Source organism: Anguilla rostrata, chromosome 4 (assembly GCF_018555375.3).
Source record: "Anguilla rostrata isolate EN2019 chromosome 4, ASM1855537v3, whole genome shotgun sequence".
Taxonomy (NCBI): Eukaryota; Metazoa; Chordata; class Actinopteri; order Anguilliformes; family Anguillidae; genus Anguilla; species Anguilla rostrata.
In genome coordinates, this window is record NC_057936.1 from 51017033 (window position 1) to 51043485 (window position 26453).

Sequence of the window (26453 nt, forward strand, 5' to 3'; positions counted from 1 at the left end):
GTTCTCACTTCTACTGCTTCCTAAGGGTGTTTATTTTCCATTTAAACATTCAACAGTCATTCACCGGGTCTCCAATGGATCTGGATGCTAATAAATTTGAAGAAATGAAACAAGGAGGCCCTTACTGGTTCCAGCAGTGAGCCCAATAGCACCAAGCTCCGCTGAGGGTTGTAAATATTAGCACCTTTGGTGGCAGTATGTTTCACTGCTACAGCAGGTCTGGAAACGCCCTGTAAAGCTTGGGTCTACCAAGTCTACCAACGTCATGGATGGTCCTAGTTTTGATGATATATAATAATGATAAATTAATTGTAATGTTATGTAACATTTAGTATGTGCAATAGATCAAAATTGCATGTAATGTTCATGGTTTACTCTTTAAATCGTGGTCATCTTTTGCTTAACACAAACTCTGTGTTCTTAGATAAATACAATGTTCAATCCTGTCTGTTTACATCTTGTACAAATACTTTTTTCTTTCAAAGATATCTGATGCAACTATAAAATGAGGAGTGTTCGCTTTTTTAGGGAAATGAATACAGTAAATACATTTCATATAATACAATTTACAAGCAGTACATATGAAGGGGTGACCAGCTATGTGAAGGGCCTGGTCTTGCCCATGGGATATACAGATGAAGCAATCCATGCAGAATACTTAAAGTAAATGTATGACATTGTCCTTTTTCTGATACAGTATGTACTGCATTAAACAAACCCTGAACATGCACAAGAGCAGGATAGCATGTTGACAGATATGTGACAGCATGTGAGAAACAGGCATGGCCCTCCATTTAAAATAAGCGAATCCTTTACCTAAACATTACATTTAGTGCAAACAGTAGAATAATTTGTTTAGCCCCATAATAAGTGGACAGACAGCACACAATAAAAGAAAGCATTTTGGTTTTAAAATGAATAAAAATTGATTGCGTCTCAATAAAAACTAAATTGGCAGAGTGTTAACTGAATTCCGCATAAACATCTGTAGCAGTCCCAGGCTGCTTTATTGTGTGCTAATGCAATAGAGCACACTTAGGAATAAATGCATCCTTCTGATGAGCTCAGAGAGGATTTCCAAAATGGGCCTGATGAAATTGTAAAAATCAGATTAGACAGAGCTGCTAATGACTCCTAAAACAAAGGGAAATCTGGAAATAAAATTAGCTCACCCCCTTGTTCTCTAAATAAATCATATGCAAATTACTGTCATTAGAAAAAGATGTCTGCCTGGAAGGTAAAGTCATCATTAACTCAATGGGATTAAAATGATTTAACAAGGACACTTCTGAGGCAATTAAAAGTTGATGTTTTCATACTAAGAATGCTTTTGAAATAAGTAGTCCAATGTTCACAGCAAAATATTCCTTACTTCCATAGTGTATAATTTCTATTTTTACAACATGCTGTAATTTTTAAAGACTAATACACCAAAAAATCAAAAAAGAGAAAACATGGATCATTGCAAAATGGCTTATCTTTTTACTATTTTAGTTGAAGCTCCTGCCAAATCTATAGTATATCCTATATACACAAGCACAGAGGTCTAACATTCATACATGGAAGCTGTCTTATTTGCACTACATGTTTCCTCAAATTTATATTTCTCATATTTTAGGGGCAGTATTAATTTTTGGACTATGCTGTCCTTTGTCTTTACCGTAGTGCTACTGCAAGGGTACATGGATCTTTTCAAACATAATAATTATTGAAGGCATCACAAATGAAAAGCTGAAAATAAACTTCCTGTTTACTGAAAATGTAATCTCCTATGATTCTTTTCTGTCTCCGATAAATGCACAAAAAAGAGATATTTCAAATTAGTCCAAGACATCAGTACCTCTTCCATATAACTGGAAAAAAAGATATGCATCCATCTTGAGTTACATTTTATGAAATGGTATGTTGCTGTTGTCATTACAATGTAAATGGTTAATGTGTCCAGGACAACTGCTGACTGTGGCTATAAGATTCAGGTTGTCCAAACTTGTTATAGCGAAGGTGAAAGTAGAGTACATGCATACAGTACCGTAATACATACAGTAAATGTGTAGGCTATATTCTCATTTTTCATTTCATATTTTATTTTAACTGTCATTTAATCTCCAGCTTTCAGAGATCAGGGGCTTACAGTATGAAGCTTAAGTGACATTATTTCTCAAGATGTAAAATATATTACACAGCTGTAAATGTCCCCTGGGTGGTTTCTCCCACACACTTTCTGTTATTTCCATGTCAACAATTTGCTAAGTTGTTGCCTATTAAAAATAGCTATCTACTAAGGAAATTCTATTAATTTATGGTGTTCAACATGAATTCTCTTGTTTCACATGATATTGAAAACGCCCCCATTACCAGGCATAGTTCTCAGTGTTGCACTATGCCTAGGCTACGAGCTAGCAGAGTGACTGACCCCTCAGCACAGTTCTGAGGGCTGGTCACGCTGCCATCCCCAGCAAACAGCTTTAAGCCTTTGCACTGCCTCTGACCCGTGTCCCCTCAGGTGTTTCCCATTTAATTTCTCTCCTCTACAGCAGAAGCACTAAAAGGAAGCAGGAAAATACATCAGAATTTAATCAACCTGCCCAACTGATGTATTTCTGTCCATTCATATTACAGTTATTCAGCATGCTAGGGGAAGGGGGAAAAAAACAGGCATTTTAACCGTCCTTTGTACACGGAAAAGCAAACAAGCAAATATGACAACTTCTCAACAATTACACAGCCATTAAACAGGATAAGCGATGTTTGCCGTGTCCCTTTTGTGTTGATAAATACAAACGGTACAATGCCAGTTGCCTAGCTGCGAAGCAACCACTCTTTGGCATTTGTGCCATGTAGGTAATTCACTTGTCTGGGCATTGTTCTCATTTCATCCCGGTTTAACCACTCGGATTTGCTGTTAGATTTTCTGAGCTCTGGCCATAACCCCTTCACATATGCAGGGACTTAAAATATGCAGGTGCCTCCCACATTAACCTGCCAGACCCAGTTTTAAAGTCTTTGTTTCTCTGTGCAATTACATTGAAAGGCCAACTGCTTGGTGATCTGCAAAATGTCGTCCCTGCCCAGAGTAGATCTTTTTTGTTCTCAAAATGTTTGCTTTTTCAATTGGTTGGTCATTTTGCCAGTTTAAGAGTTTTTGTCAGAATAAAAATTTAGGAAATTTCATATATTGTCCTTTTTTTATTTTCCTTGTTACCAGAAATATCAGGAATAGCAACATCAATGTTGACTTACTAATCAGTTTTTATTAAAAGCTTAACTTTTTAACTTTATTAGCATGTAAATTTTGTCTTATGCTACTTCATGAAAAATGTGTCATATGCTACAGTATTTCATACTTCACACTTGAAATTCATGCAAATATATCACCTGCCAAGCAATTACAGATAAAATCTGTTAGCATTTCTGCTTTGCACAGCTCTCAAATTCCAAAGACCAAATAACAAAAACAAATGTAAAAAAAACTGCTGTCATGGGTTTGCTATTGGTTAGCTGATCATCCAAGTTTTGTATGTAAAAGGTTCACCATTGGTAAATTAGGATTAAACACTGAGAGTATACTGAACTCCATTACTTTCACCCTGGTAGTGTCCAAAATACTAATCTCATATACTGTATTACTTTTGCCAGGGTGACAGTTGTCTTTTCCTGCTTTTGCCTCAACACCAGACCTTTCTACTCTGACACATGACAACCTGTATCTATCGTTGTTGTAGTTATTATTATTATCATTATTATTATTATTATTACTACTACTACTACTATTACTAATAATAATAATAATAATAATAATAATGAACTCTATGAATATCACTGTGATACTATTTTAAATGGACAGACAGGCTACATATATAGCATAGCACATATATTACATATAGGTACATTTAACATTGTATATCTTGGAGATCACAGAGATATTGAAACTGCAATAAGTGTAATTGGCAACCATAAGAAAAACAGAAGGAAAATGCTTAACAACCACATCTTAATATAATATCACTCTCAATGTAACAATAGATTGTTATTCCTAGAAGGTGCAAATTCTCCTTAAGCTAATGCGAAATAGAGTTTCCAACAACTCTAACTGATAAAATCAATGAAACACTTGCTTTTATATTAGATTGTTATTTGCTCAAAGTTGGTCTAGATATGGATTGCACTCATTTGGGGTAAGTTGTCTTGAAGGAGCTAAGCAACAGATTACCTTAATTGAAAGTCCATACTGTGACAAAAATAACTGTTCTCCTACAGAGCTAGACCCACTGGTGCCGTTTGCGTCTGATGGTGAGAACTAAATATATTTTCTGCATTCTGAAAGGCATTCCAGTCCAAAGCAGACGTGCCAGTAGTTACCAGTGAGAATAAATAGCTTTCTCAGCAGAGCATTTTCAAGGCTGAAATGTGTGCGAATGCATGAGAAAAAAATACGGTCAAAATAAGTTAAGCAAAGAAACAAACATGCTCTCTTTATGTGCGCCACTTATACCTTTCATTCATATGGCATTCACGTGCACTGCCGGGCAAAGAACCTTTGCTGGCAGGGCAATAAACTATGGTTTCACAGGTTCTAAATGCTGAGCCAAAATCATGTCACTTGCACCACCTGTTCTTGAAAACGTCATCACCCTTAAGTAGTTCCGGCAAGTTTCCAGAAAGTGAACTTGTGAACCGTTTGCCCTATTTTCGCATTTGTGATTAAGTGGTGGCGAGCATATAGCAACAGCCACTCTAGCATTGTGAGAATAGCACGAGGGGTTATATCAAAGATATTCCGCCTCGTGCTTGTCAGTCAGTATCACGTTAATAACATGGACTGTCAATGATGGTTGTTCTCCTGTTATACAAGTTGCTGTGGATAGTGCTGTGTATCAATGCACATAATACACATTTCAAATATACACAATGCATAACTTATTAAAAAGGTCATACATGACATTCTCCTATTCAAAGAAAACTGCAATAATAAACGTAAGAGAAGAAGCTTCCATATTCCATTCATCCTAAATTATGATGCTGATCTCAAGATTCAAACGCAGGCAAATCCATGACAATACATTATCAAAGCTGTTGGAAATGTACACATACATGAGGCATCTGCTTAATTATGTCATAATTATTGCTTTAAATTAGCTTCCGTTCACTTTTCATACTTTCTGTTCCAGCCTATGTAAGCGCTTTAAATAGAAATAATGTATTTATAATGAGTCATGGATTAATTACAGACTCCGGAGCTCAACTGCAATAATCCTTCATCTGTCAGGAAGAAAATCTAAATGCTTTTCTCATTACTATAAAATCCTATTCTCAATTTCAGGTTACAAATATACATCCTATAAAAGAATTTCAAAAGAAAATCTACAAGAATTAGAAGAGGAGTTGAGGCTGACTGAGCACACACTATCACATACATGTCACCAGATTACCACTATCAAGTGTTTCTCACCTTACCAGACTGCATCAGAGGAACGTGGTGAGATAATGTGCAATACTCATGAGCTCTGTGCTTATAATAGCTCCCCTCTTCTGGAGGCACCAGTGTCCTGTAAAGATTTTTTTTTTTAAACCCAGCAAAAGCAAACTTTATAAACCACATATAAACCATATGAAAACCACCACTTTTACCATACTGTGTAATATACCACATGTGATAGCATGCACAGTTTGAGAGGAGGAAAATAAGTAAAAGTGTATTTTACACTGGTGCAAGCATAAACAACTCAGTTAAATGTATTTGATTTAGGGTAATGCAAGATCTGCCAGCAGAAAACCCTGATATATTTAGGAAGTGACAAAAAAAAGTAAATATTCTCTTCACTCCTGGGTAGCGTTTGTTCATACCTTAATGGCATCAGACAATATCTAATGGAGTGCACACATAGCTGCTGATTGATGTTTGTCTGCAGGGACATTATGCATAATCTTTTTAACTGAAATAACTGGCTAAAAGTGCAATTGCCCCAGTACCTGAAGCATGAAAGCCCCACTTCTGGTACACAACATTTAGGCTTTGTAATATAACTGAAAAATTATATAGAAAACCCCATTCTAAGGTTATGTTGGCAGAGTATTTACAACTATGCTTCAGTGCAAAATGTACTCTGACAACCTACTCTGGGATGTGTGACCCGTTCACAAAAACGGGTCATTTAAATAACTATAAATAACTGAAGATAGTCAGAAAATGTCACTGTACATGTTCCTTCACAGATTGGAGCAAGACAAAATTTGCTTGTGAAGAAAGCCTTACCATACCAGCTGTGTTTTTGAACTACACTGGGAGCATTGTAGATGTCAGATATTAAATGTTTACATTTTTGTCTTGACAGGGAGTAAAATTGTTCATTTGTGAACAAAGTGAAACTTTCTCTCACATTACTGAAAAGTATTTGACCACTCACATTTTAGACCACAATTAACCAGCTCAAACAATCCTCTGGAGAAGGTTTACCTTCCCCCAAGGTAGTCTAAACAATTTTAAGGACTTCTTCCGCTTGTCCTTGCAGTTCTGAAGCACTTTCCTATCAGAAACAATTCAAACATACTCATTTATTGTAGTTCCAGCATCATGTTAGGAGCCAATTATTACATACATTGCATCCAGCAACACTGTTACTGAGTCATCTCTATAGCCAATTGTTTTTTCCCACAACTTATTGCACTCTTGTCTGCCAAGGACACCCTGTCTAGAATTGGCCAAAGACTTGCTGAAGTAACTGCTGGAACATTTGTGAATAGACATGACACTCATTTCCTCATAGTTATTTCTTTTTTCACACCAAGCTAAGACAATGCATATAAACAGAGTAGTGTGGGGGGGGGGGACTGCAGACACTGTGGACTGTCTGGCAGAATGCTTGATGAAATAACCATGCACTTTGGAGGCGTTGACAGTGGGGATAAGGACTTTAACTGCAGAGGTGACAGCGACACAGCGCTGACAAGTACAAAAATGATGTCATCAAAACAAGAAGATGAAAAGCCTCAAATGCACTCGATGTGTATCCATCCTGTACTTAATACAATATAGGTTTACTTCTCAGATGCATGCAGGAGGCCAGTGAGGGAATCAGCAGGGGGCAGTGTGTTATCCAGTATAAGGCACTCTACTGTATATCCGTGCCCGTATACAGTACATATGGAACTGTGAAAATCTATCATCATGTTTGATTTATTTCAGATAATCAAGAGAATCCATCAGCCATAAAAAACGTTGATTTGATGTAGTACAACATTTATGGAAATCCAAAAAACAAAAAATAACAAATGGAATAATCACTATAAAGTGATGCATCGATGAACCTAAATGAACCATATAAGTTCCATATAAACCAAACATACTTATTTGAGGGTTGATGAAAACACTATGACTGTTTGAAATGGCTCAATACTACCTTCCCCAAACACTCACTTTTATATACAGTAGTTCATTGTCCAAAATTGGATATAGTGTAGTGTAATAGAATGCAGTTTAATAGCAGTGTGCTTAAATACTGTATTTTATAATAGCATACCGACACCACAGCGCATGTTAAAATACACATTGTTTCTAATTTTTGTAATCCCTATAGTGAATTTTCAAGGCTAATTATTTTGCTTCAATATCAAGCTATATGCAAACGCTACCCACTGCTTATGATGTAATATATTGGGCCAGAAGTGCTGTGCTTTCAGTTTATACAGCTAGTTAAAAACAGCAGCCTTCACACAAAGTTCAACAGGAAGAAGCCATAAAGTGAAACTGGGGAGACCTACAGTATTTCATAATTAATGGGGTGCAGTGAAGGAAAAAGGTCACTGGTGACGTGAGAGGTTAAGAGTAGCCATGCCCTTTTCTGAGGGCCTGAAAAAAACAGTACGCTTTTACCTTTCATAAACTGCAAATGATAACTCTTTTGTTTGAAACGCAAGTCACACTGTGATGGCAACATATTGTTTTCATCCATAAGTGGCTTTGAATACTCATCTTGACATAAATTACAAGCGAGACCCTTCAAAATTACAAACTGCTTTAGTTGTTACCACGGTGATCCTGGTTCATTCCAGACCACCACCTGCAAGCCATACAGTAAATAATTTGGCAGGCCTAATTATCCCTGTCCGGCATATTACTATAAAGCAGCAGTACTGCACTAACGCTATTGTCGAGCACTTAATCACAGTCACCAGATTTATTTTTCTTGGCTAACCCAGGGGAATCATTCCAGAAAAGCAACGACTGCCTTATTTGCCAAAAAGCACCTTCACACACCTATAAAAGGAATTAAAGACTGCACAAAGTGCAAGAAATTAAAATAGATCAACTGGCAAATAGACCAGAAATATTAACGACACAGTATTTGAGATTTGGCAGAAGCGAATACGATTTACACATAATACATGAAAAATGTGTCTATTATTTTGCTGCATATTCAATAAGATATGATTGCTTCCCATTTGGGAAACAAGATAAGAGTTAAGGAGCAAATAAGAGTTGCTGTCACAAACCTTCAAATGAATTATTGGTGAAGTCTTAAGAACAAAAGTCATACAATTTTTTATTATTTGTGCCAAACTTAATCACTTATCCAGTGAATGTGCTTTATGTTTCAGAGGCATTCATTACAAGCTTCATGGTATGACAAGAATGCAACAAATAGCTCATACTGATTCAATGATAATACATATTTACCTTTATAAAAGTGATGAGAGAAAGAACTGAGACGTTACACCAACAAATTACATCCACTTCCAACACAACAGCACAAGTAAAAAAATACATTTAGCAAAAGGTTCAGCACCATTAAAGGACCTGAACCATGACTACAGGGCGAAAATGGTTACTATTCCACCCCATGAGTAGCTGTGACAACAGATCAAAGCGTTTCTAACGTTAAATTATTAGCAGAGAAAAATAGAGGAAAAATATGATTGAGCGATTCATCAATGTAGTCATCTGAAAGAGCAGGGAGACAGAAGTGATCCAGCTGAAGGGAGTCAGACAGTGTGGAGATGTCAAGCACATAATGGCGAGCTGAGTCATAGGTTATAAAAAGCTGTCATTAGGGATTCAACCCACAGCAGCTCTGGCCAGTGGAACAGTTAATTATTTATTGTTGTAGAAACTTTAGAGCCTGTCCATCAGTGGACCTTTTTTTTAAAAACATTTCTGAGCATTAATTCCTCTGAGTGAAGGCCTGATTAAAATATGTGGGGTGTATTAAACTAATTGACAGAAACAAAATAAACAAAATTTAGAATTTGTGTAACCTGCCATGAAGGAACAAGAGCCAGACTTATTTTGTTTTGGAAGTTATCAAAAGAAGCTGGCCACGTTGGCCAAAATAGAAAACATGCCCCTGTACAGCACGTTTACCAACACCAAAATTAGCTGTTGCTTATCTTTCTTAACCAGTATATTAAGCCTGTTTCACCCAAAGAGGAAGACCCAAACGTGGCCCTTCACATTTAGAGCGTAAATTTGGGAGAGTGAGCCTAGCATGCTTCTCTTCTGAAAGTACAGGCTCTCAGCCACCCCTTCTTCTGATTCTGCAGTCCACCAGCTGAGCTGTGCAGTCATTGTGTCAGTGTATTATTCTTCAGGCCCCTAATCATTGTGAGATGTCCCTCTTGCACATATAGCCACAGGAAACCCACCAGACACTTACCCTCCCTGCTTGGACATTTCTACTGACAGCTGTGTGTTGCTCTGTAAGACACCTGTCCTGGAACAGTCAGGTTTGGTATTTAAGGTCTGATTCCAGAACACTGGGTCACTACACTGTATTTTACGATCAATGGTTCAGCTGAATGTGCTGGCCTATAATTGCTGAGCTTTTTAGAAACTACAAAAAACTGAACTATATTTTGCAGTGAGCATATGTTGACACGCTTTACGCAACAATGAACTGAGAACTGAACTTGGTTTGCAAGCTGGCTCTTCCAATTGAAAACAGGGTTTAAACTCAAATTAACAGCTGTAATACACTCGGGGTGAATTTCTGAATGGAGAAAACAAACAGAAGTGGATATTATTTAAAACTGGTGTTCCTACTGAAGTCATTTTTCTATGTAATACTTATTCGACAAGCAACACATCTTTTCAGCATATCATAGAATATATTAAAATATATCGATAAAAATGTATAAATACATTTATCATTCATGTAACATAAAAATTAACTTTTCAAAAAATATTCCCAGGCCTTTTTAAATTATATGGCTGTATTATACCATCTCTCTTTAATTAACTTTATATATCGCAATTTGACCAATTCCCTGGTCTCATTTCAATCCCCAATGATTTCTACTGTAATTTCCTGTACCGACGAACCTGCATCACATTATTGTGAATTGTTTTTTTCAGCTTGGGTGGTCAAAGTTATAAAGTAATAAGTCATAATGGCCTCAATGTAATTTTCTTTTTCCGAAATATATATTTAAACATCATTCAAGTTTAAAATTGAAATTAATTTGTCATTTGTTTATAATTTCAGTTTCCTGGTTGCAATTTGCATAGAAGATTAAATTTTAAAACCCAGTTCACCTCTCAGAATATTGTAAGGTAAGTGGGCTTGATTAGTTCTGTTACAGCATCATTGTGATTTATTATTTTATGCATACTTTCCTGTAATCTATCAAGTAAATTAATTCGCATTCATTGAAACCATACTAATTGGACAATAGTCCCAATAGGAAATGCTATAATAAAGATGTAATCACGTTTTTTCTTTCCATATTTGCTCATGCAAAGTTATAGCAATAGTGTCCTATTTTTCACTAGTCTCTGTGTTGTGTCACAGAATATATCAAGAAATGTATTAGGTAAATATGATTTATTTAAAAATTTCACAAATTCCATTTTATGCATATTACAATGTCAGACTATGAATTTCACTGTGAATTTATATGAATTTATATGTGTAACAACGTACATTTGTCCTGCAGATGTAGTATGATACAAAATTTCCAGTTGATCATCCAGGGGATTATAAAACCCTCAGAGGCTATGACCATGCATTCATTGGGCAGGGTAGCCTTTGCTTAGAAAAGGGAGAAAACAGGAAACCCTCTCTTTCATTCACAACGTATCATACACACTTTATACATGTATCATTCAGTTGCATGCATTCCATGAATGTAAATATTCTGATTTCTAATGTCAATTGATTGCCTGAGCAAGGCAATCAGACCTTGGCAGTTCTGCTGATTTTAGCTGTGCTTCTCTTTTGTGTGAATAGGTGATAGAAGTCCACTTCCAAATGGAAATTAATAAAATTTTGAAAGATATGAAAAGGGAACTCGGTTACACAAACATAAGCACTGTACTTCATGACTTCAAATAACATTTTTGTGTTCAGGCTGATGAATATAATAATCAAACTTTTATGTTATTTCAGTGCCTAGATGCTCATTAATCAATACATGTTTGAGTAGGTTTAAGTATATACCTCTGTTTAACATCGGAGATAGGCGTAGACATTGTCAGTTACATGAAAGATATAACTGGCGAACACCTCCACAATGAACAGTACAGGATTTACAAAAGTATTAGGCTACCTGTGGCTTTTATTAAAAAAAAAAAAAAAAAAAAAATTATGTAGAGAATAATTTAGTTAATTTATGCTTATTTATTGAATAACAAACTAAAGTACAAACATTTATTTTCAATTTCTAACTACGATAACACAAAAAGATGAGTTTTAGTAAAACATAGTCTTGGACATGACTTTCTTCAAAATAGCCTCCATTGGCTCAATTACAATTAAACAAATTATTGGAAATCTATCCAATCATTTTTAAAAGTGGGAGGTGGAGGGGTGAGGGGGTTGGAGGGAGGTAGATGGGGTAGATAAATTGACTGAAATCTTATGCACCTTAAGTTTTTTTTAAAACCGCAGGTGAACTTATACCATTGGCCTGTAGCATAGGTAAAATAGGCACTAAAGTTGCAATAAATATGGCTAAGAAGTAGTTAGACTTAGATGTGCACAGCCATAAATATGATGTGGCAAGATTATTCCCAGCAAGAAATTGCAAAGAAGCTTAAGATTTCCAGGAGCAGTGTTCAGTACACACTCAGAAGGGTCCAGCTGATGGGCAGTAATTCTTCTCTACCTCAAGTTTAAAAAAGGTAGCCTAATACTTTTGGCCAGTACTGCACATCATCAATGTGAATTCTATACGTTCTGCTCTTCAACTGCCTTATTGATCGAACCCTGGATGCACTCTAAGGTGAGAATACAAGTACATCATCTCCATGCCCATCCATTTAATCACAGTAGATTCACAGAATATCTCAGCAGTGAGCTTTATACAAAATATCTGAAACTGAAAAATATGTCAAATTGTCAGCGGCTCAAAGACATGGCTATTACTGTTGAATTTCAGCCTGTTTGAAATGTTTTGAATCTTTCTCTATTTCTCTTGATTCCCCCCCCCCCCTCAAAAACTGTAAACTGTTCATGAAATTCAAATGAAATTGTTGAAGAAAAATTACATAAATGAATAAACTGGATCAAATAATATGGCTGCTACAATATGGTAAAATACGTCATTATGAATGGTACTGAGTACCATATTCAGAATTGTGAGGTAATACACAGTGATAAATGCTGCCTCTCTCAAAATGCATTACACTGGGCCAAATGTTGATATACAAAAATAAATACCCCTGCATCTGCACTTTGAACTGCTTTACTCCAGCCTGGTTGATTTTTGATTGCTAAGTCAATGCAAATCAGCCAAAGCATTTTTTCTCTTTGTTTTGTTCCTGGTATATGAAAATGGTTAAAAATCCCATGGGTCAAGGAAAACGATCCTTTCATTCCAGCCGCCTGTTTTAAGTCAGTCAAAACATTCCAGACTTCAAAAGGGGGCTTTGCCTACTTAGGCCATTTCAGTGCCCCTGCCTGGCTGGCCCAGGAGGGCTTGATTATTTGGATAAATTAATTTCTGGAGTCTGCCTGGCTTGCAAAAGCCCTCCACGTCTGACAGCAAATTAGTCTCACTGAAGACACTCAAAAATTTAAGAAAACGTAAAGAAATGAAGGAGAGATTTTCAAAAAAAAAATTATAATAACATAGTGTGGGAGATTGCAACTCCACCATTAGGACTGAACTTGAAATACATTGATTTTGAATGAAATCAGTATTACTTCATGACATTGCATTGAACTAGTATTTGGAGTTGAACAGACTGACTTGAGGGTAGAGACTTTCATGGCCACTGTAGTGATACTCTTGGGCAAGATACTGTTGTGAAATATCACCAGTTGCACAAGGGGGTTTCAGAAGATGTAAATGTACATAGTATCCCTGGATATTGTCATTTGAAACACAAATTATATGCATTCAATATTGAGAAAGGACCACCTGTACAGTATGTGTATGAGCACATGTGGCTGTTCATATCAAATCTCTTGATAATTTATTGTGGAAGCTGTTTATATTGCAGCTACTCTGTACAGAGCTAGAAGGCATGATGAGGCAACAGGGAATTCCATATTATGGTCAGTATTCATTAGTAATGATACTGCACCACAACTATGCACCTCGGCTGGTAGCAGAGGCTGACCCGAGACATTACTGAGGATCTTAAAATGTAATACATATCAACCATTCTCAAATTTCTCAAATTCTCAAAAATAGCAGATATAAGACACATGCTGTATTTAGATATATGCATAGAGCTACATAATATTTTTGCCAAAACAATATTTTTTCTTGATTTGGCTCTGTACTCCACAATTTTAGATTTGTAATTAAATAATTCACATGCGTGCGCATTCTCAGCTTTTAGGTGTATTTTTTTAATACAATTTGGTTTCACCATGTAGAAATTACAGCACTTTTTATAACTAGTCCCCCCATTTCCGAGTTTCATAATATCTGGGACAAATGGCTTCACAGGTGTTTCTGATTAGTTTGGTGTGTTCAATTGCTTCCTTAGTGCAGGTATAAGACAGCTTTCAGTCTCTAGTTTTGATTATAGCTTTTTGATTGCCTTGCTGGTCTGTTATTGGTGCTTGTCAACATGAGGACCAGAGTTACGCCAATGAAAGCAAAGGAAGCCTGGAAGAGTCACTCTTCTTTGCAGAACTGCTTTAATTCAGACAAATTGGTAGGTTTTTGAGCATGAACTGCTCATTTCATCCTGCCACAGCATCTCTATTGGGTTCCAAGTCAAGACTTTGACAAAGCCACTCCAAAGCTTAAATTTAGTTTCTTTTCAGCCATTCAGATGTGGACTTGCTATCATGTTATGGATCATTGTCTTAATCCAATTATGCTTCAGCTCACGGACAGATCACTAGGCATTCTCCTTAAGAATTTTCTGGTACAGAGCAGAAAATGAGCTGCTCGCTCGTTTTATTCGATTCCGATTCTCTCCAAGCCCCTCTGCTTTGCAGAAGAATGGATTTTGTGCTTCACCATTCGCTCATTCTTGACCTTGACTCCCTTTGCCCTCTGCTCACTGTATAGTGACTCCGGCTTGGAAGAGTCCTCCCAGCTGGACTACAAATCCTTCCACAGGGACACTATTTTGCATTGTTATTTTGCCTTTATTTTTTTCTGCAGGCACTTTAAATCTCAGTTGGGGGTAATCAATTTGAACTATTGGTCTCAGTCTGAAGACTAATTTTCCAGAAGTTCAAAGCTGTCCCATGTCCAGTAACCCTATGAGGACTAGCCAGGTTTTAGGTAGTGCTCAATAGGCAAATAATGACTAGAGTTACTTGTCAGTCTGCAGTACCATTTTCCCATTCCCCACTCATTTCCCTTATCCTACATCCTGTTATGGTCTAAGCCTAGACCAGGTCATAACACTGCTGGTATGATGTTTTACTGTGAAATGCTGTATTTGCTTTACACCGGGCCAAATGTTTTCTCATCTCTTCAAGAATTTCCTTTGATCGTGGCATAGTGTGCTTGTAGAAACTCTTTAGATTCAGGTTTAGATTCAACAGGGCTGGCTGCAATCAAGCCTGGCTGTGTTTCATCAACTGAATCTAACTATAAATTAAATTTGGTTAATTGGTTGATTAAGTAATTAAAAATCTGTTTGTTGAAAGATTTGACACCATTGTGACAAATATGCAATAATAGAGGAAATCCAGAAGAGGGAAATACTTTTTCACGACACTGCATTTATGAACATTTTGATTGAAACAGGCAGCCAACCCTTCCACAAATGTTCCTGCCTTCCTCCAGTCCCCAGCATGCACATTAAGGCAGTATTTTTTTAAAATATATTTAAATGAGTGTGTTGATGACAACTGTGCTTGGTAACCTACAGTGGTGTCTAGTTCACTCTATATGCCACTTTAACAGGTGAGCTCAAAGAAATGTTCAGTTTATTGAAGGATCAAATCCAACCGTGCTTATTTGATCTAGGACAATTATTCTGAAAACAGTAAATAAGAGGAATAAGAATTTATCTCTCTCTTGAAATAGAAAATATCAAATCAAGTAGCCAAGCAGTGCTAAGGATGTGTGTCCTGCATTTGTGTGGAAAACTGTGCAATGTAAAGAATATCACACCTGTTTTGTAACAGATATGACTGTGCAACATTTTCTGGAAAACACTTCAGAACTGCTTTTACAAATAAATGATCTTGCTGGACCATGACACAGTCACTGGTCATTGACTATGGTGTTCTGGAGTCATATTTCATTATACCTAAGTTCACATGGAGAAGGCATGCTAAACAAACAGGGCTCAGTTCGATAAATGCCAAGCTTAGAAATTACACATACAGTGACTGTGTGAACTCTGTCTCATAGCTGCTCAAGTACATCTTACAACTTTTACCTGGTAGGAGAAAATCAAGGTTGCAGACGATTACGTTTCTTGGCTCCAATGGACTAGTGTTGTATTACCTGCATTTTTGGCATGCACTGTGTCAGTGTGTCTACAGTGTATCAGCTCTTACAATGACTTTCTCACAGTTCCACATGAAGAAAAAATATTGAATGCAGTTACAATGACTAAAATATAGCTGAATAGCTAGCTAAAAGCGCTAATTGTTTTTATTTCAGTTGATAAATTCTTGCCAAAAATATTATTACTCTACTTAATGTGTTTACTTGTACTTATTGATATTTTTACTTGTCTCATCTAGACAGTGTAATCTGCCATATTGCTGGCAAGTAGGCATGGATATATTATAAGAAGATTTGGATACATTAAAAAGCTAACATATTTTCAAGCTACAAATAATTAGCCTCAATTTCATTTCTATAAATGCCGGCTAATTATATAACCAAGAAATGGTTAAATATTTGACTCAAGCATATCTATAAGGGGCCAGATGATTAAGGTATCAACTGTACAAATTTGTATTCAGATGGGTCCACATGAACCTCACTTCCCTAACTGAAATCAAAATTTTGGATAGAAAAACACTTTTGCTTTAACAGATCGCTACAGTACAGTATTGTTGTAACTAGAGAAAACAACTAATCTTTTTTTTTCAGCCAGTTAGCTAAGCTGTCTGCCAAATCATAATTTATTGCCACTGTGATTTCTGACTTTATTGACAGGTAATTAAGAAACATGGTTGAGAAGGCTAAGCACTATTGCTCATATATCTGTTACTCATGCAGCCAACATAACACACTTAAAACAACGGCCTTACAGCAAGCGTCCTATAGGCACAATATATGAGTAGCCAAAAATCATCCCAATAATTGAACTACATTTACCAAAGGAATTAAGAATGAATAATGGAGGATTATATCATATTTCCATGTAAAACCTTGTGGTTTGTTGTCTTTGTGGTTTTATTGTCTTTTTATCATTTTGTTACTTGATAAGTTGCTTTTATGTAAAACAAATGTTATATAAATATACATTAATAAGTGAGCTAGTTAGGATCTGAGAAATACATTTCATCTATAGCCTCTCCATCTGTATTGTGGACATTACAAATGGTTTCTTCTACCAAACCACATGCAAGTGCCTTTAGAACATCCCCCCAACCTGCCCCCCCCACCTTGTGAACATTCCATTTTCTCTCACCTAGTTCTGTAACTTCATAAACAACATTTAGAAACAGGGAAGGCTTTGCATTTATCAAATGGAACCAAAGTTCAGTAAAGCACAACACCAGCTGAGGAATTCAACAAGTTAAATTACTGCAAGTTCAACAAGTTAAATTACTGCAGAACCATATCATGGAAACATAGTGTACCAAAATCAACAAGGAAGCAATCAAGAAGTACCACAAAAGGAAACTACACTGAAATCCTAGAATGAAGTCTACCTCCAAAGAAAAAATACGGCTCCTGAGTAAAACTAAAATTTCTGAAACGGACAAACTAAATCCAAGATTAACAGCCAAGATTTCAAAGTCAAAAAGCTGTCAAAGTACACCCGAGCAGGGAATGTTTTACTACTATAAGCAAGCTGTGGAAATGCATCCACCTCCCCTTATGTCTGAATCAGTAACTGCATTATACAATAGAGAGTGACGACTACTAAATGTGGCTATGCTTCTTCTAGAGAATAACCATGGCATTTTCAACATATGTTTTTGAGATTATATTTGAGATATATATATAATTCATCCATCCATTATCTATACCTGCTTATTGTGGGCAGGGTCACGGGGGTCCTGGAGCCTATCCCAACATGCATTGGGTGAGAGACAAGATTATACCCTGCACAGGTCGCCAATCTATCGCAAGGCACACTAATATATGAATTCAGTTAATCAGAACTTTAGCAAATGGCCTCACTCCACAAAGTATATGCTCCTGGCATAAACCCTGTAGTCTTGACACCATTAGTTTGAATCTGGGTTACAGGACTGTACAGTATGTGATTAGCTGGCTGTGACTGGGAGACCACAGTGGCTTCATCATGCTGGGATAAATTGGGCATATTACCAGTGCAAAGGTACCCCCTGCCTAAACACCAGGACCTCCGCTGATCAGTGCAGACTCACCTGTAATATATGAAATGGTTGCAGTGTGGAAAATGGTGGATGGTGGGCTCAGATGCAGTGCTACCCACATGAGTGTGTGGCAAGGGTTAGCATTAAGTCCCAGAACATTAAACACAATGGAAAACTTTGCCCATCTTTATCTGGTGTGTCTCAAGTTTAGAGGGTAGTGTATGTACATAGCTCACAGTTTCACACCGCACAGCTCTGACAAGATGCGTTGAGGCTTGTGATGCATTTGTGTATAGTAATGCCTTTACAAATAATGATGTCCTCATCTTTGGAAGGTCAGTTATACCTGTCTTTTCCACTAGGAAATTTGGCCATTGGGCTTACCAGGTTGAGCACTTGTACTCAAGTCAAGATTGGGTTGTGTCAGCTACAGTACCCTGTCATGGAATTTCTGTTATCCAAAGGTCTCATGACAACCTGATTCAAAAAGTTGTAATTACGGGCCTGCCTCAAGCAGTGACCTGTGGAGAAGCCATATGGGCCTACAGATAAAGAAAAATAAATCAACCAAATATTATTTTAAAAAGTACAGAGAATAGAACAGGCACTGCAAAACCTCAGCCCTGACACTGTTCTCGCAATATATCTGGCCCTGAAAATCACGCAGGATGGGCCTCTGAGGGATGTCACACACAACAGAAGGAGCCATGGGAAGAACTGAAACCAAAACGCGTGCGACCATGGATCTGGCACAGCACCCTCATTATCTGACCGAATACCACTGAATGCGCATACATAGACCATGTATACATGTGCTATACACATCACAACCACAGTGCACAGTCATAAAACATGCAGGCCTTAGAAATACAGTAGGTGCCCAGTGTATGGCTTTTGTTACACTTGAAGAAAACTCTGCGGTTTGAAATTTGCAATGAAAATACGTATCTGGAGATCAAATCGACCTGGTTTTCTTTTGCCATGTTGTCAGAGAGAAAGAAAATATTTTTTTTCAGAACCATTGGATGGTAGCAAAAATGTAAATTTACTTTTGTTCTTGATGTTTCTTTGTAATCAAAGCTGATATTGAAATACCCTCAAAAGACCACTATTGACTACGACAGAAAATACAATGAAGAAAAACAATTAAGGCCATGTGAATGTGTGCACTCAGGGTGAATATCCCTTCTAAGACATTTGTATCTTGATGGGTGTGCACATTTCTGTATCAGTGTATTTTACAATGCTGCAGCCAATGCAAAAGTAACATGTTCATAAAGAAAAGCATTCATGCCTAGAATGTGATTTATAACTCAAATGTGCTGCATTATAAAAAAGGAAATAATACAAAATATAATTGCAGGCTTGGAACAGGATGAAAAAGAAAAATTAAAATAACATTCACTGAGCTGACCTTTGGCTAAGGATGTTATTTTACTAACCGTCTGTGAGGGCTTTTCCACATGCCCCTTGAAAATTCTGCTGAATTGTGTAGCCTATAAGCGCAAACTAACATTGGACGGATTCGTGCTTGGCTAATTTGGACAAAGGACATTTTGCTGAGCCGAAAGACTTTTGGATCATATTGCTTCGAAATAACTCAATACATTTTTTCTCCCTTCGAACCAAAGAACGACCTTCATTCTGAATGGAATTGGAGAGCACCAGTTCCAACAGTAACCACAAATAGTTTTGAAACTAAATTCACCCTAAAATCAACCCACGTGAAAATGTAGGCCTATAGATTGTTTTTAAGTGAACTAAACAAAGTTGAGATACTGCATCAAAGCACCGAAGGACAGTCTTGCTACAATGTGAAGTAAAAGGCAAATATAACGAAAACTTTGTTCATATGCTGGTTTATCTAAATTGTTTCACCTTTTTAAGGTGTGACATCACACATATGTAATCTCATTGCCGAAAAGTATAAAGATGCCTGTGAAGCGATCCTGCTTGTTATGACAAAAAACTTATGGGGGAACTGCAGTACTGAGTAAATTACCATGTCTCCGCCCCTATCCCAACACTGGGAATACGACATATGCAAATACATTCATGTTCGAGAAGTCAAAACGTCTGGTTGCAGAATAGATTTGTGATTACTGTCGCTATATCGGCGAACAGCCCTAAATAGTAATGCAATGTTGTTAAAAACTAGAACGTTCATTGAGCATGTTGAAAAACGGTTTTACCATACATTCTACTGTTTTTCTTTTTCTTTGTGAAGCTGTCAGACTTGGGATTTGAATGCCACGGTCATTCTGGCAATAACGTTAACAGTGCTTAGAACCAAAAAACGAAATTAAACCAGTTTCACGTTCATGCTCTGAAACTATCACCCGTAGTGGTGCAGTTACAAAGAAAGGAGTACTTACTGATTTCTGAATGCTTGTGTAGGTTATTTCCTCCAAGATTAAAACATTAAACTCTTATAGGATCCTTACTCTCAGGAGGCACGTCGTTTCATAAAGCGACAGGTCTCGAGCGTGCTAGCATCACAGTTTGTATGTCTCGAGATCAGGCGCGAGAGTATTGAAATGTGCTGTGCTCGGCTTTACGCACGACTTTTGGTGCGCGCGCGCGCACTTATGTGTTTTTCCTGTCCTCTGAATAAAGGTCTTTTTCTTTTCTAACTTCTGTAAAGGGTGTAAGTTTGGAGGTCGGGGGATTTATCATGGCTGTGTTGGCAACCCTATTACAAACAATGCGCATTTTTAATAATACCCTATTACAAATAAGTCGCGTTTTCGTAATGGTTGAAAAACGGATTGTTGAAGAACTTGCACGCATACAAATAGACGTTCTGCAATAGTGGGTGAATCGTTGAGTATGTGCCATGTAATGACAACAGAATAAATTGCCTGATCTTACAAACTTTCTATTGCATTGAATTAATTCCAAATACGAGTAGCCGTAAATAGATTAGCTCGTGGTTGCGCTGCAAGTGATATTATTTTGTATAACAATACTCGCCAAAAAACCGATTTCAACACTTGCCACTTCTACATACACAGTACGTGCACCCTTAATAAAATTCGATCCTATCACAAGTAATGCATTTTCCGAAATAAATAAATAAACAATAATAAAATAGCACCGTCTTGCCAAACAGTTTGCTGCTTTAGCCACTGCCATGCTCTGTCAACAAAATGAAGTACTGTTAAAGTATAACAAATGTGTCGAACGTGCGTTTAATATTTCAGATGATAAGACACGCAGACGTATTAATAAGACATGATCCTTGTTTATTAAAACGATATCAAACCGTTTTAGACAATTACAACTATCACTATGTAAAGACAACACGTACCAACAGATAGGCTATATTGCGAAAATGTAATGCAATTTTCTATTTGAATGGCAGTGTATAGAATTATCTCAAAAGCTATGTAACTCTTAATCAGAACATGCGCATTTAAACTGTTGCGCGTTTAAAACTGATGGATAAGTTACAAATCTGGATATTATTCAGTATATTACTTTTACTTATTTGAAGCTATATTTGATTATTATTATTATTATTGTTATTATTATTATTATTATTATTATTATTATTATTATATCCGTGCCTCCTTGTATGTAGAATATGTATAAGTATGCACTTTGCCCCCTGCAGGTCATTTATTAAAACTACATTTCTGCTGAAGGTAAAGAAACTCATGGAAAACCATCTATGTATATTTACAAATTATGAAGTTCAGTAATTCATTGCTTGGGCAACAATGATATCATACTCTATAAAATATGAAAAGTACTCAAGTCTTTATGAGTTCCATTGTTGATGGCTGTAAATTGGCTCAGATTTTTCAAACTGTGTTAATTGTAAGTAATCTTGCTGTATTTTAATGTGCATGTCCCACTTAATTTGATAATGAAACAAATATAATAAAAGTGCAATAACGTTTATTTGATATTTCCATTTACATTATAAAATTACTGAGGAGAGATGAGAATTTCCATTAGACTGCTAATTGATAAAGTAGGTTCCTGTCTCTCATTCAGGCACTGAGAAGTGGCCACTTATGTATTATTTGCTGAGGTACAGGCAACAATGGTCATGAATATAATTTCACAGTTAATATATTCAATGCAATTGCATTTGTGAGTATTATTTCTATTCTCTTTAGGTGAGACTCAAATGAAATCTAGTGATAGTCTGTACAAAGCGGTCATTATTTTCTTTGTAACCAAACACGAGGGCAAACAATACTGTATTTAGCTATTCGATAGTATTTTTATAGTTTAGTGTTAGTCATGTTTATTCCCTGATATGTTGTTTGTAAATCTGAAAGTGTTGCTTTAAATACAATGTGATTTTGGGAAAGATAAGTAATAGTATTGATACAAAAAAACAGTTAGCTGTTCTTCATTCTCATTTATTAAGTAGAATGCATTTGACTCAATAATTCAATATTCTAGAAAAAAAATGCTTTCGGGGATAAGATAATATTCAGTGCAAAATTTTTAACTGCAATACAGTTTACTTTAAGACACTTAAATGTAGGGACACATGTAGGGATTCAGCCATCATGTCCAAAGACTAATTCCTCAAAAGAAAATAAGACTGTGAGTGAAAGGCACTTGGCAAGAAACGCATTCTTAATTTCTCCATGCTCCATCTGTGGAAATGATAAAGTGCAGCCATAATGGAACACAACAAGATTAAATTAATTAGGTTTGTCCATTACACTGCAGCCTTCCAAAGACAATTGCAATTTTCTCTGTGAAGGCCATTATTGTGAGATCTATTGTGCAGCTGATGCAATTAAGATGGACCTAATGTAAATTTAACAATACAAATAACACTTCTCTCCCATGTATGTTTTAGAAGGCCATGGAGGAATCCAAAATAGCTACTGATAAGCAAGGCTGTAAACATTTTTAACTTCAAACAAACCAGAGAAGGTGTTTTATTTCTTTCCTATGGTGAATTCTGTGATCAATATCTTTGTTTCATGTTTTCATGTTCATAGCAATGTAGAAAGGATCCGGTTGCAGACCTATCTGAGAGACAGCACACACCACCTCCAGAGAATTAAAGAACAAAAGGAAAACAGTATGAACTGTGAAGTGAACAAAGGGCTAACATGATGTGCTAAAGTCAGGACTGAAGACATCTGGCACAGAATTGGACCTGAGACTTTTCGGTTAATTGTTCTCCCTGAACGGATCCAGTCGCTCCCTCCCTGGTTTCTTCCTACAGCTGGATTGGGTCACCACCAGGGAAACGGTCTGCATGGAAGTGGGCTGAGCAGAAGGAGGTGTCTACATATCATGCAATGTTCAGACTGCCTTTAAACCAGGATCTGCGGGTCACTGACACACACAAATGTCAAACACCACTTTTATTCTCAGCACTTCTATAACATTTGATTTATTCAGTGCCGTAAAATATAACAATGCTCTCATGTTTTTCACATACTGAAATTCTCATGCACCGTTAACAGCCGATACCAGTGATAGTCTGCTCTACAGCATGCATAAATTAAACCTTAATCTGTTTTTGTGACTTTATTTAGATTTTAGAAGTTCGAAGAAAAATGGAAATACTGCATATTGTTGCTGAATGGACCAATTGCTGGAATGAATAAGACAAACATATTTATACTATTTCATGCTGCTTTTTTAATGCAGGTGCTTTGGATTAGTGTCCTATCATATTACCTATGATGCAAAATAACTTGCCCCTGGTAAGTGTGGCATGTTTTTCTTTATTTTGAAAAAATGAAAAGGAAAACTGGTTTTTCATAAAAATCATTCTTTTTTGTGTCTTTCTTGAAAATCAGACAGTAGGATCTATAATACCTGTAGATTACTCAAGGTAACTTAGCCATGAAACCTGAGAGTGTGAGAGCCTGAACTGTTAGCCGAGGCCAACAATACTCTCATGGGACACATTCCAGAGGCCATAGCGGCCCAGCTCTGAATATTTTTAGACATTTTCCTCTAAAGTATTAATTCTCTTAAATAACCGTACATTGTTTCTGACACTTAATGAATATTATGAATTCAACCAGCAAATCATTACATTTTAATAGCCCTTTTGTCTTTTATTTTTAAACCTGAGGTTTTTGCAAAATAAGTTTTGTTACATTTGGATCCTTCTCCTGTTGATTTATGTTTTTTGGTTGTTAGATAAAACATGCTGCCTGAATAACCTGATAAGCTCATATTTTACACATGGGTATGTTATAACAGTCAGCAGTCTTCACTGTGTTTAACACTGGGCATTTCTCAGATGCATAAAAGGAATCATAGAGCCATACCATGATCTATATTTTCTTCATACAAATCTGTGAATACTGACATTAATTAAATTAACTAATGAGCATATGCCTCTTGGATTTCTGTATCCAGCTTTTAAATCCTGAAGATTCCTGATACATTGATACTGTGGGAAAAAAACCTGTAAATGTGAATTGTGACACATACCCACTGACATACACTATGTGAGCAAAATTATCTGGACACCCCTTGGTCTGGGGCTGTTTATCAAGGTTTGGGCTAGGCCCCTTAGTTCCATTGAAGGCAAATCTTAGTGCTACAGCATACAATTACATTCTAGATGATTCTGAGCTACCCCAACAGTTTTGGGATGACCGTTTCCTGTTTCAGCATGATAATGCGTCCGGGCACATAGCAAGGACCATATAGAAACTATTTTGTCAAAAACTATGTTGAAGAACTTGACAGGCCTGCACAGAGCCCTGTCCTCGGCCCCATCCAACACCTTTGGGATCATTTGGAAAGCCAACTGTCAGCCAGATGTAATCATCCAACTGGTGCCTGACCTCACTAATGCTATTTTGGCTGAATTTAAACACATCTCCAAAAACTAGTATAAAGCCTTCCCAGAAGTATGGAGGTTGTTGTAGCAGCAATGGGTGGACCAACACCATATTAATGCCAGTAATTTTAGACGAGATGTTGCTTGTCAGGTGTCCACCTACTTTTGGCTATGTAGTGTATTTGTCCACACATACATAAAATATCCAGTAACTTGTGATTCAATCATTTCTTAGTTGCAGAAACAATGTGATTTGATGTAATTTCATAACGTTCAATAACTTACTTTGCAGTTGGTGTTTGGACTAGACTAAAAAATCACTGAAATTCACTGCTTCCGATAATAGTTCAAATTATATTGCCATTATAAGCTTGTGTGTGCTGAGTCGGATGAAATATTAATGAAATACTCAACTATTGGCCACAACAATTTTATTCCCTCTAAAGACTATTAACATTGCAATAGTGTTTTTGGGTGTTAGAATTAAGACAGCCTCCAAAATCCTGGATTATCTTTGTCCATTAGAACATGCTATGATTATAAAATCATGTGTCATTATTGCTTGAATGTGAATCGTGACAAATAGACCCTGCCAGATTTCATGGACTCATTCTATTACTAATGTTACTAATACCAAATAAAAACTTCTACCGGTCTATAAAGGTTAGCAAATTTTGCTTAAAAAATAAGAAAAATCTTTAAATTATTATCTTCTTTAATACAATCTCTCTCGAAACCTGCTGAAAAATAATAATAATGACAATGTTCACACAGAAGTACTGAAATGCAGTGTACCGAAGTGCTCCCCATTCCCAACACAGCCCCCACTTTGCATTCATTTTTGTTACAGCATGACGTACATACAGTATCTCTTGCTTCATCAAAGCAGATTTCATATGCAAATTAGTTTTCATATTTATGGCATGCCCAAATGCCCAAATAATGAAATTAGAAGAAACTTCAGTTGTTCCTTTGAGAAATGACATCTTGTCTTAATATTTTATTTTTATGCTGTGGTTTCTATTCTCAACCAAAAAATCTAAAGCATTGTTCCCTCATTGGTAATGCCATGAAATGCCAGGTAATGCCATATATTCCTTTAGTTTATGATAAGGTAACTTTACAGAGGTGCACTTGACCCATAGGATGTAGGATGCATCCACTGTGCTGTAATATGATGTAGATAAAACAGTATAATAATATGGTAATAATGGGCCTAGGCGATAAGAGGTGGTGGAACTGACTCAATTATTGCATTTCTAGTTGCATGGGGGATTTCAAAGCATTTCCCTTCATCATGTCATCAAATGTTTTATCAGCATTTGTCCTGAAGAAGGGAAAAAATGAAACGCATTTTTGAAAACAATGCAGAAATGGGTTTGCCTTGTAGCAGTGGGTCAGTAGGCGTGGTTCCGCACTCACATGGCTGGTGATCATATGGATTACACCACATTTAGCCACACTTGTCTCCCGGGATATTCTTTGGCCATGTGCTGCAATGCCCTGAGCCAAAAACCCGACGCACTATTTTGACAGCGGAGCCAGAAAAAACAAAAAAAAAAAAAAGTAGAGTTTTGCCTCAGAAAAAAGAAATGAAGATGTAGAAGGGAGAAACAGTAGTCTCTGCCACTGCCTTACTCAATCCATATGTGAGCTTAAACACAGGAAATACCCACCATTCACTGTAATCAGGCTGGAGGCCTATCCATCTAGGAACGCCTGGTGGAACTAATTGGACACCATTGGGATAGACAAACCTGAATATGCAAGGCGCTTAAAGGCAG

At 36.7% G+C, this 26453-nt stretch overlaps 1 protein-coding gene and 1 long non-coding RNA gene across 12 annotated transcripts in view; one reads left to right on the top strand and one right to left on the bottom strand.

Annotated features, from left to right (window-relative positions):
- Positions 1 to 20392, bottom strand: part of eya1 (EYA transcriptional coactivator and phosphatase 1) — an 82534-nt gene extending 62142 nt beyond the window's left edge. For 4 of the 11 annotated variants that reach the window (XM_064333076.1, XM_064333075.1, XM_064333072.1 and 1 more), the window contains exon 1: positions 20258 to 20390. The gene's annotated coding sequence lies outside the window, so the exon portion shown is untranslated. Of the gene's footprint in view, positions 1 to 20257 lie in introns of all 11 variants that reach the window. The other 7 variants (XM_064333077.1, XM_064333073.1, XM_064333067.1 and 4 more) reach the window with 3 other exon arrangements.
- LOC135253590 (uncharacterized) overlaps positions 1 to 25738 on the top strand; it is a 40876-nt gene extending 15138 nt beyond the window's left edge. Inside the window, exons 3-4 of the long non-coding RNA XR_010329658.1 lie at positions 10479 to 10546; positions 22856 to 25738. This is a non-coding gene — a long non-coding RNA (uncharacterized LOC135253590). The remainder of the gene's footprint in view (positions 1 to 10478; positions 10547 to 22855) is intronic.
- Positions 25739 to 26453: the final 715 nt, after the last annotated feature.